Source organism: Periplaneta americana, chromosome 2, assembly GCF_040183065.1.
Source record: "Periplaneta americana isolate PAMFEO1 chromosome 2, P.americana_PAMFEO1_priV1, whole genome shotgun sequence".
NCBI classification, from domain to species: Eukaryota; Metazoa; Arthropoda; class Insecta; order Blattodea; family Blattidae; genus Periplaneta; species Periplaneta americana.
Window position 1 is genome coordinate 143,799,998 of NC_091118.1, and position 13,242 is coordinate 143,813,239.

Genomic DNA, 13,242 nt, shown 5'->3' on the forward strand with positions numbered 1-13,242 from the left:
ACCAGTCTATGAAATGACCCATCACATTCAAAGCAATGTTGTTGGGAAACCAGCTGAGATACAGTAACCAAATTCATGTATGTGTATTTTAGATATGTTTAGAAAATGTATTTAATAAATTTAGTAATATATCTTTAATAGTTTGTTAGTAAATTACAATTTACAAATGTAGGGTAATTTGGGTATGTTACAATTTATTGAATAAATTTTATCAAATCTTCAAACACATGCCAATTTAATATATATTGCCTATCATGCACTGTTAAAAGTTAGTATTCATCACACTGATACTGCCTGGTAAAAAAAAAACTGTATTGATATGCGAGTCTATGAAATGACAGCACATTCAAAGCAATATTGTTGGGTAACCAGCTATGATCCAGTAACCAAATTCATGCATGTGTACAGTACACATGTTTGGAACATGTTTTTAATAAATGTAGTGTTGTTGTTTAGTCAACTGTCCGAAGACAGATCTGAACTTCACAAGTGATATCAACAAGGCATCACTTATGAGGCAACTAGGGCAGAAGATAATGGGATAGGGTGGCCAGTTCCCTTCTCCCTCCATTGTATACATCGCCGACTAGCTACATATTACACTAGTCAGACTTCAGGTGCATACAAACAATTACTGTTCTTCCTCCGACACGTATCGTCAAGTGAGATGTACTGCCTGATAATAGATGTAGGCCTACATATTAGCCAGAACCTCAATCAGAGGAGAAATGTAGTGATACATCATTAATAGTTTTGGTAGTAAATTACAATTTACAAACGTGGGGTGGGGTTAATTGTATGGTAAATGGTAACTAACCTAGTTTTCGTTCCAGATCATGCCACGTACACAAATTATGGATTGTTGAAAGACAGATATAATTACGATTTTTAAAAGCCTACCTAACCTCTACATTCTGTTCTAGGATACATACACTAACCTATGGTAGGGATAATTTGACTTTACTTCAATAATACACATTATATTCAAATTTCCCCATGCATGAGGTAAATTGAGTATAATTAAACTTAGGGTTGTTATTATTATGATAAGAAAAGGCCAACAAACTTGAAAATGCAATAGAATCATTCTAGAAGGCCACAGTGCTAACATATAAGAAAAACTGACTGGAAAATTGTATCATGTAACAGGCGATGGGTCTCTAAACTTAGAAACGGTTGTTTTATACCCAAATTACCCCAACCCACCCTATTCGGAAAGGCCGAGATGTTATCTAAAAAAACCGGTCTATCTTCTTTACTTTCATTTCTCAGGCGTAGGTGGGCCTCACTAGCCAGGTAGCGTCTCCAGTAAGAATGAACTTCCTCTTTTTTCAGATGATGTAATATTGCTTGGCCCCAGACCAATAATTTCATCACGACTGCCAACTAAAATTGGTATCAGTGCATAGTTTCCTATAGCTTGTATTTACATTATTACGTCATGTGAACAAAAGCTGATGACAATTCAGAGCGTCTTTTCAAGAACAGATGTCATTCAAAGACAAGATGACATTACAGCGATAACGGAACAATGTTAAATAAAGATAGTAAGAAAAATTTCACTACTTGGGATCTTATCTACATGAGAACAAAACCCACAGTTATGACGATGATGATAAAGCCGACGAGATGACGATGAAAAGGACGTTTATGATGGTGGCAAAGCGACTATAGTAACAAAGCAACGACAACGATGACGGAGATGACAACGACGGCGATGACACAGCCGCAATAACGACGCCGATGACAGTGATGACAACGATGCCGACGCCGATGATAATGATGATGATGATGATGACGATGATGATGATGACAAAGTAATTAGAAGGACGCCAGTGACGATTACAAAATGACAACGACGATAAAGCGATAAGTGACAATGACGACGAAGATTATAATAACTATGGTGATGACAGATACCAGCCATGATTGTTAAAGGATTACAATGAGAAAGATTACAACAGGTATCATTTGACAAAGATTATAGTAACGACGACGATAATAACGATTACAATAGCGACAACGATGACAGTTACAACAGAGATGACGATGACAATAATTGTTACAATAGAGACGACGACAAAGATAATAATATCAACGAAGATGACAAAACACTACAATAGCGACGACGATAACAATGATTACAATAGCGACGACGATAACAATGATTACAATAGCGACGACGATGACAAAGATTATAATATCAACGAAGATGACAACACATTACAATAGCGATGACGATGACAACGATTACAATAGCGACGACCATGACAAGATTATAATGCCAACGAAGATGACAAAACATTACAATAGCGATGACGATAACAATGATTACAATAGCGACGACGATGACAAAGATTACAATAGTGACGATAAGGGCAGAGATTATAATAACAAAAATTATGACGATACGAAGATCACAATGACGAATATGACAAAGAATACATGACGAAGCTGACAAAAATTACAATGACGAAGCCGACAAAAATTACAATGAAAAAGACGACAAGGATTACAATGACGAAGATTAGAAAGATTACAATAGCAACGACGATGATAAAGATCAAAATAGCGATTACAATGACAAAGATTACAATAGCGACGACAACGAAAATGATTATAATAACGGCGACAATGACATTAACTATAATAGTGACGATAACGACAATGCTTATACTTAATGACAATGACAACGATTATAATAGCGGCGACAATGACAATAATTATAATAGTGACGATAATGACAATGCTTATACTTAATGACAACGACAATGATTACAATAGCGGCGACAATGACAATAATTATAATAGTGACAATAATGACAATGCTTATACTTAATGACAACGACAATGATTATAATAGCGGCGACAATGACAATAATTATAATAGTGACGATAATGACAATGCTTATACTTAATGACAACGACAATGATTACAATAGCGGCGACAATGACAATAATTATAATAGTGACAATAATAATAATTATAATAGTGACAATAATGACAATGCTTATACTTAATGACAACGACAATGATTATAATAGCGGCGACAATGACAATAATTATAATAGTGACGATAATGACAATGCTTATACTTAATGACAATGACAACGATTATAATAGCGGCGACAATGACAATACTTGTAATAGTGACGATAATGACAATGCTTATACTTAATGACAATGACAATGACAATGATTATAATAGCGGCGACAATGACAATAATTATAATAGTGACCATAATGACAATGCTTATACTTAATGACAATGACAATGATTACAATAGCAACGATAACAAAGATCACAGTAGCGACGATGATGACAAAAATTACAAATCGACGACAATGACAAAGATTACAATAGCGACGATTCGGCGATGAGAAAATTGTAATAACAACGGCAATGACAAAGATTACAATAGCGACGACGATGACAAAGGTTACAATAGCGACGATAACAAAGATCACAATAGCAACGACAAAGGTTACAATAGCGACGAAGATTACAATAACAACGATAATTATTATAGTAGCAACGACAACGACAATGATTATAATAGCGACGACAATGACAAAAATCATAACAGCAACGACGATGGCAAAAATTACAATAGCAACGATGTTACAAAGATTATACGAGTACAATAGCAACGACTATGACAAAGACTGAAAATGCAACGACATGGGCGATGATGACAGACAAGGAAGAAGACGATGATAACCTAAAGGAAGTCGGAATGATCACACAGAAGATGGTATTTACAGAACTAGGAATAACTCAACATCCTACAATATCCTTAACAGACGGGAATAGTAAAGTAACAGTCTTTCTTCTTACCCTACTGAGGGATCTCTCCTAGATTGGAGGAAATGGTCATACATTTAATAGTGGTAATTTTTGTACTAGACTTACTCTTTTCAACTACTCTGATTCTTCAGAGATAATGAAATTATGAAACGACGATAATGAATCAATGGTTGAAAGACAATGACAGTAAAAGCAAAACACTTTGAAAACCGGCATTATAGCCGTTGTATTCACAAATTTCACAATATTTTGACGGAGGTAGAATTTCCTTTCCCTTTGCTAAGATGATCTCACGTTACTGGCTGAACTTAGGCTAGACGATGATGATTATGATAATGATGATTATAATTATGAACTGTAGGCTAAGGGAAACTGTAACCACCTATCCTGACGGAAAAAAAAGTCGACATCTCTTGCAGAAGAGACGGATTCAAATCCTTACTCATTGAAGTGAAATTTGTAGTGGATAAGCACTGTGATGGAATAGTTCCCTCGTGAGACGTTTTTCCTGAAATTATTCCATTAATTGAATACTCCCCCGGAATAAGGGTCTAAATACATACATAGGGAAACAATGTACCACATACCATTATTCTGGGGGCATTCAATTCTTCATTACTAGGGTTCGGACTTTGAGGACCTAAAAGTTAAAAATGACAGTGAGTACATATAATTAGTTGTGTGTTAGAATATGTAAGGTAAGCGTCTAGTTTGCACTTCTTTGGAATTCAAAGAGTCTTTGCTCAACATATGGTATTTCAAATGAAAAAAATTGTTTCTTGTTTAAACCACGCCACAGATTTTGTTACCTGTGGGGAGGGTACTGTAATCTTCCTTTTGTTTACGTTTATTGTCGAAAAACTGTGAATAAATTTCTGAGTCAATGTTCACCAGGCTTAACAAAGTACAGTACCTAATGATAACGAGGATTCTACGTGAGATAGAGGGAATGTTTTCTTAGCTTGAACTATACTACGTTGCAATACTAACGTTTAGGTCTTCAAAATCCGAGCCCTAGAACATCTTATTATCCGCTCCGTAGACATGTGCTTTGCCAGCGTTCCACCGGAACATATTCTCTGGCATAGAGCCACTTTAGTGAGACGAAATAAAAAAGAAAACCGGCGTGATCAGACAAAAGTGCTAATTATAGAACCTGGAAATGTCATTGTTCCGGATCCTGATATGAATAAGAAGACTTTGAAATGATTACGGAAACCATTTAAAATTTACGTCAAAGCCTTTGATCTCGTTGGTGAGATCTGAAGTAGAGGTATCCCGTATAAGGTACAGGCGTTGTATTCATTGCTCTGTGACGTCGTAAACCTGCAAGACATGCAGCAGCAAACGAGACACCACCTCACACGTAACCTTCTACAATATCCTTTATACTTTTCTCGAACAAAGCAAGCGTCTGCACTATTTTAGAGGTGAGCATTGCTTTGTGACCAGGCTTCTGCAAGACCTTCCACAATCGATGCAATTATCTCACGATGCCCCTTCGTTCCTCTATCTCTCCCTTTCCTTCACATGTCATTTCATTTCCCCTACCGGCCATTGAAAATACGAGGCAGCACGTGTTGGCCGGCAGTTACCGACTGGTTGGGACGCGGAGTAGAAGTGTTTTGTTTTTGTTGTGTTGGAAACTGAGAGACGTCTTCCGTGGGTTAGGATAGGAACAGTGTCTGTTCACAGAGGAAACGTGTGATGTTAAGTGCAAAGTCAGATTTCATAATTATATCACTAGATTAATTGTTTTATGTGTGACGTATGATACCGTTGAGAAGTTACAGCTTTAAATATTTCAAGTACGGATCAAGACCTAAGTGACAGAAAAATCTGAGGTAATTTTCATTTAATAATGTATCATTTATTTCTTGTGACTGTGTTCATTATTGCGCCTATCTTTTTCTTCTTTTTAATTTAAAGATTTCAGATTTAATTTAATCTGCATGCAGTAGGCCTATAGGATTAGATTGATGTTGCGTCTGCAGTCAGCATAACACGGGATTTCGAACTAAGACAACATAAACATAGGTATCGGGTATTGTTCATAAATAATAAAAGTTGTCGAAGGAGAGATTCCATGACTGATCTTATCTTCCTGAAGATTAAAAGTTGCACAGGCCTATACCATGGTTGACAGCAGATAAAATAGAGAGGAGGGGGTTGCTAATTTCAAAGTACCGGACTTATTTAACTTTTATAGTCTACTCCTTAACTTTTATCATCAATCCAAAAAAATATGCTACTGAGTACACTAAGTTTATAGAAATTGCTACAAGTACTTTGAAATTTTGTTCTGGTACCGGTATGTGTTGCATCATCCATCGCATCGTACAGTAGTGGCAAGAAAAACCGGATCGACCCTTGTAGCTGATTTCAGGGTCACTGATTCAAATTTTGCTAGTCACAAAACACATCCATCTTGTATAATTAATTGTAACAGTGAAATTTATTGCATTTGTTCGATTCTTACCATCTTCTGTTTCCTTCAGTGCCTCAAACTTACAGACGAAAAAACTTTGAGAGTTTTATTTTCATCTCGCATCAATATTACATTTCTACCTCTATTCGGCAAAGATAACTGCGTATTTTTACATTAAATAGCAGTACATACATCTGGCTTCACTATTCATATTGAAATTACCACAGTTTGACACAATACACAGCACAGGATTCTTTTGTATCAACTACAAGGGTCGGTCCGGGTTTTTTTTTTTTGCCACTGCTGTACATAAATTTTATGGAAAATAAATAACTACTTAAAAAGTAATTGCATGTTTTTTTAATTTGCATCATCCACCTTATAATACAATACGGTATAATAAATTAATGTGGAGTAGCATCATCTGTACTTAATCCATTAATTTTATTACACAGAAGATTAATAAAAATTTGACTGACCAAAAATATGGATTACCCAACAAATTTAATTTATACAAATTTTAATGTACTAACTATTGAAGAAATTTATAAATATAGTTTACTAACTTACTACCACAGAAATCAAATAAAACATAAATCTAATCGACATGAATATCGTACTCGAAGACAAAAATCTGATTTCCCATTAATTGAGCCTAAATGTCACACAAGTGCAGCTCTTAAACATGGTGCTTGTTTCGGCCCAAGAGTTTATAATAAAATTACAAACCATTTTCCAAATTTGAAATATTTTAAAATTGAAGATTTTAAAAAATAAATTTATAAAATTATTCATGATATATAATATTACCAGATGTATGTATTTTTACCTTTTATTTGTCGACTATACTCATGTTTTTATTGAATATCACTGGCTTCTGTCTGATTGTCAATTTATATAAATGTGTATTTTTCTCTCTTTTTCTCTTTTTTTTTTTTTCTCTTGCGTGTTATTTATTGGCTTGAATTAAGTTACTTACTGTATTTAGTAAATTGTCCTTGTAAATTTTATGTTATATTATTGACTAAGACCACACCGTACACGAGCCTGGCTCTTACGGTAGTGGCTAGAAACATTTTTGTTTTATAAATTTAATTTGTACTCACTAGTTAGCTAGTTAAATAAATAAATAAATTAGGGTAAAACTCTCTATATTAAAACAATATGTGATAGGAATATTTGCCATTGAAATGCAGTTCCCCACAAAGAAAATGCATTTAGTTCCATTGTGAATAATATACAATAGATAGTTCAATGTACCGGAAAAGGAGAAACAGGTTATCGCTTGGAAAATTTTCAACAAGAAAATCGGTTATATAATATGACTGTCGCCAGAGTTAGTAAAAATGAAAACACTACAAATATAGTCTTGCTTCTACTTTTCACATTTTTAAAAATCAAATGAAAAAAATTGATCGACATTTCGTGTAAGGAAAAATAATTGAGCAATAATTGTAGCATACTAGAAGTATATTAATATATATTTTTTTTTTACTTAGAGCCGTTAAGGGATGCGCCAGAATGGATATAATTACGATCACAGGAAATAAATTAATAAAGGAAGGAATAGAACTTTATTCGAAACAAATCACAACATAAACCAAGCTATAAATTTATACCACAGAGATCTAAAATTCGATGTTTCCATTGCCTAATATTATACATATGCATTTGGAAATAATAGGCTACATAGAAATATTATATCACTTCTGTTCATAGTTTCAATATACTCTTACTTGCGATACTATGTTTCGCTTCAGTTTCGCAATAATATGCTATATGAACTATTTCGCTATTAAAACAGGTGTTTGTTTTTGCACTCGAGTGAGAAACAGGCTGCAAATTAATTGCAAGTCTGGTTCTGTCAAGACCCTTCAAAAACTAAAAGAGGGTGATGCATATTTTTTCAAAGCATACACAAATTTTTACACATTTCCGAGACGATTTGAGAGTTTTGGATTGGTTCAATATCTTTAATACATAGTCTATCAGACTTTTAAAAGAATAAGAATCTCTACTAATTCAGAGAAGAATCTCAACACTACATGTGACGTTTTGCCCTAATAATATTAAGCTGGAGTCATTTCTAAAGTACTATTCATCTTCCAATTTCAGATATGAAAATAAGCTTCTTGCATGATTGGCAGGTTTCGCAAAAATATGTCACAAAATTTTATAAATAGTTTCAATATATTTTTTCTAAACTTTGCTTCCAAGTGCATATTAAGATTTAAGGATAAAACGGAATATGATTCTATAGCCTACAACAGTGGTATTCAATCTTTTTCGCTAGCGTAACCCCAAAATATAGTATTAGTATTTAGTATTTATTTATTTAACTGTACTCCCAAACTGCATTCCAATTATATAACAAAAGGCTATGATTGTTGTATTGAAAATATTTACTATTATCATCATCATCATCATCATCATCATCATCATCATCATCATCATCATCATCATCATCATCATTCAGTAGTTATTGTTACAATCACAGTAGTAAAGATTTACATAAGATTAGTATTATTATTTATTTAACCTGGTATAATTACAATAAAAATCAAAGTACGAAAAGATTACCTGATTAATGAAAGCTAGACAATTTATCATAGAAGTTAAGAACAAAGAATATTTTTTGTATTTACTGAATTACAAATTAAACCTGGAATGGTATTCAAGCAAGAAAAACAAGAGTTGATATTGCAAACGAAACTATAATATAATGCAATAATTATAAACAAGTATAATAAAATAAATATGTCAGCATTTTTACATACGTGAGATGCGTACCCCTTGAGACAACCCCGCGTACCACTGGAGTACGCGGGGTTATCACTTGGATTTGAAGCATAAACCCTTTTGTATTTTTCCTCAAAAATATAAAAGTTGAGGTTATGTTCATATAAGAAGTGACAAACATACCGTGTTACATAATCCACAGATGTGATTACGAGTCTTTATCTCAACTTGTAATCTAATAGAAAGTCCGTTAACGTTAAAAATTCATATGAGTTTAATACGCTTTAACTACTCTCAGTAAATTTCAAAAATTCTTACGCATTTCCACTGTTTTAAGATTTTAAAGGTAAAGTGAACCTCACGACAAGCAAAGCGGCCCAGAGGATGGCGAGAGCTTAAGGCTCCCAGCTTTACAGACAATGGCATTTGGGATGTTAGCCAATACAGTATTTGATGTTAGTCCTATAAGCCCGCCTCCTATACCCACAAGGAAATGTCTCTGGTACTGATTTCTGTTAGAGGCTTAGTAAGTCCCAGGGCCATAGTGCGACTGGGAGGATTAAATCAATGGAAATATCCAAGACCACATCGGGAATCCAACCCGCGACCTTCCGTCTTGCAGCGTTACGCCTTAACCGCGACGTTACCGCGCGCCCCAAAGAGATTATTATTATTATTATTATTATTATTATTATTATTATTATTATTATTATTATTATTATTAAATGACTCTTTCGACCTCAGAGGTTATTTGGCCTCAGAATTCAACGCGGGCAAGAAATGACCAACAAATTTTGCTTGAGCCCTCCATGAGAGACATAATTCTTGGTAATTCTACACACTAAAGAAAGCACATCCACCCCTACTAATTACAAACACACGAGATAACAAGCTAGAGTTGAGGTCCAATACAAATTACTGTGGAAACGTTACGTTTTCCCTATAATTCGTCCTAGACTTCTCGCATGTTATTTTGGTAACAAGGAGCGGGTAAGGGAAATGTACGTCCTTTGGTGTAGTTCTTCTGCAAAAGTACCGGATTATTTCACATGCCGTAAATTTATGACATGGGACCCACAACTTTACTTCTCTCCCGGAGTAATCCTCGCTAAGGGTTTTGTCGCTTTTAAAAAATTCATAGCCCTCGGCCGGGATTTTAACCAGCGAAACTCTGATCTAATTGCCTGTGTGGTAACTGGAAGATCGCCTAGAACGATCTCGAAGTGTGAGACCACATATAACATTTTAAATCAGTGCTTCGAAAATTCAACTTAAACTTTAAGATAAAAAAATCTCACAATCACAACCAAAATATGACAGAAGAGGTAACCCTGTAAAATTACAAAGTCGAAAACCTCTTTAAGAATCGAACACGGGTAGGTACTGTAAAAGAAAGGCTAAATACCCACAAAACAAAAAAGTACAGTAATAATTGTTAATACAAACTCTAAGGTAAAACAATCTTCTAAAAATTGCTTAGAATCTGTATTTGACTAGCTTTTTGTGTCAGGGTATTGTAACACACGAGCTTGACACATGTAATAGCCATGTAGGCCAAGTGTTTTTGTCTTCAAACTAGTTATCGCATTAAATTATTGTTGTTAGAAGAAATAGGAAATTTCTTGCACATGTTTCAACATAGTAGGTACAATAAAACTCATAGCAGGCAATCATTTTGTTAAATTATTACTTTTAAGTTGTCATATACCAGTAATGTAAAGGTCTGACTCATTTCGCTTGTCTTCGTTAAAGACAAGTAGAAAAGCAATTTATGTGCCATTAGAACGATAGGCTACATTTTACGCTGTATTTCTGACATTGTTTTACGTCGTACCGTTTGTGTTGGCAGCTACATATTTTGTAGGTTATTTTTATTTTACAGTATTCACACGTGCACAAATTTTCATGAAGGTCCCTTAGTGAGACATGGCACTGGTCATAGAAGACTAAGACTCCTACGACTAAGGAAATAATGTTTCATTTATTAATAGGTATTGCTAAGCTATCTCCCCTATAGGAGTTTATGACATACTATTACCTGTTTTCGGTATTTTCTTTCCAAAATTTTACAAGTTTTTCAATGGGACGGCATATCCCGGAGTGGGACAACTGGTCAATGAGCTCGGAGCGCACATATTTCATAAATCCGACACCCATGTGAGATCACGCAAATCTCTACATTTTATTTTTCCAATATAGTCTACGCTCTCTCTTTTCCTGACACAAAGATAATTAAGCTCGAAACTGGTTATCGACGTAACTCTGGGGTATTCTGTGTTTGTATTAGTAAAGAAAGAGTGGTAAAACGCGGTTCCGGATAATTGGCAACAGAAATTTGGGAACTGGGACAATTGGCCACAGAAAATTGGTAACAGGGACAATTCGCCACAAATAGACAATATGCCACAGATAGACAATTTGCCACACTTAGATACAAAGATAAATCTATGACTTCCAGAAGCTCTATATTGTGCGAATGGATACAGAGATTAATAATTGTAAATTCCACTAAGTATGTGAATTGCTATGTACATGTAAATTTGGTTTCAAAAATGTCCTTCTAGGTTGTGGTCTACAGCTCTCAAGTACCGTATGACGGTGCCTTCTCCTTGTACCGCGGGTATTCTTCAACTATACGTGATATTCGTCTCTCCATGTCGATGTACTTCCGCTGCATTTGGTAGGAGAATGACCACCTTCCAATCTCTCTATGTATCTGTCGGCTATAACGTTCAGTTCGTCAATATTCCTTGGTTCAGGTGGTAGGTGCAGCCTCCTGGCACGGCGCACAGTTTTTTTAATAGATGGTTTCTTCGGTAGATTCACATTGGCTTCGCTTGCAATACTCTGTAATTCATTTTGAATAATGACAGACGTTGGTTCTCGGGAAGTCCCCGCCCTTGGCTTCATGTTCTCTACACATTCCTTTGCCTTAATCGTTCCCCAATTTGCAGAATAATTCTTGTGTTCAGACGGTTCTTTGACGACACTGCTTCCACATTCTGATAACGTGACTGTTGCATTACACCCTCCACGCATGTCACAGCGCCAAACAACTCCATTCTTATTTTCTCTAAGTCTCGTGTACATGTAGCCAAGCTATATTAATTTGTCAGAGACTCTTTCTGATTTTGTGAAGCGAATTTCTTCCGCCATAGTTCTGAATTAGTTTACAGCTTCTGAATTTGTCTTGTGTTATCATAGAAACATATTATAAATTGTTGCGAATTTGAGTATTTCCTTGACATTTAATGTGCGGCTAATTATCTTTGATACGAATTTTAATTATGTGGCGAATTGTCTTTGATACGAATTTCAATTATGTGGCGAGTTGCCTCTGTGGCCAATTTTCTGTGGCGAGTTGTCCCCAACCCGATGAAACGGACCATGAACCGTGATCTTGGTCTACTGTACATCCCATATCCTAGTCTTTTTTTTTATCAAGCCAGTGCAGTGGCTGAGATAAAAGCAATGATGCTCCTGAGTACCATTTGAGAGAACTCGCTCTGTTTCAAGAAACGACAACCGAGACGTTGGAATCTTAAAACAGAGAAATATTCACAGCCACATAAAATGTGGAACGATGTGCTCTCTGCATGCCGACAGCTCCTGAAAATGTGTTAAAAGGTGAATATGTCCCTTTAAGAGACAATACCCTGTTAATAGACCAAGAGTAGCCTACTTTAATATGTTGGAGAGTTTTGAAAAGTTCCTTTTCCTATTAAGGATACGTTTTCAAAAGAGCTTTTTGGCTTGTCTTCGACCCTTCGTATTCTTTCATAGAACGAATTATTTCTTAAGCATTTCCTTGTTGATAATAAATTGCTTACTACCCTTGCAGAAAGGGGCAGAACAGTATCAGAACCAATAAATCGCTGATCTGCGTCATTGTTTCCTAGAGAATTCGCAATTTCATTTCCCTCGTATTTTTACGACTCGCAACTCAAGGGTAAAAAATTGTTCTGATCAGCAGCGAACTTCTGCCTAGACAAACTAGGCAGCTGCCTAGGCCCCCAACTTCAGAGGGGGTTCCGGCCAGGGCAAATAATAATAATAATAATAATAATAATAATAATAATAATAATAATAATAATAATAGTATTTGTTGGCACACTAAAACTTTCACGAAATGGTACACGTTAAGGACACAGGACACGGAAAATAATGTCAAGGAAATTCTCGTAGGTTGTATCTAGAACTAGATATTTCAATATTGAATACGTATAGAAAGTTCTGAAAAATTCTGGAAAAGAGTCGAATATTCTA

The 13,242-nt window shown here is 35.2% G+C and overlaps 2 protein-coding genes across 2 annotated transcripts in view; one reads left to right on the forward strand and one right to left on the reverse strand.

The window, feature by feature from the left end:
* LOC138694633 (monocarboxylate transporter 9-like) overlaps nt 1-13,242 on the reverse strand; it is a 326,720-nt gene that overhangs the window by 241,402 nt on the left and 72,076 nt on the right. The window lies entirely within an intron of this gene.
* Nucleotides 5,389-13,242, forward strand: part of LOC138694634 (monocarboxylate transporter 14) — an 82,808-nt gene continuing 74,954 nt past the window's right edge. Inside the window, exon 1 of the mRNA XM_069818554.1 lies at nt 5,389-5,653. The gene's annotated coding sequence lies outside the window, so the exon portion shown is untranslated. The remainder of the gene's footprint in view (nt 5,654-13,242) is intronic.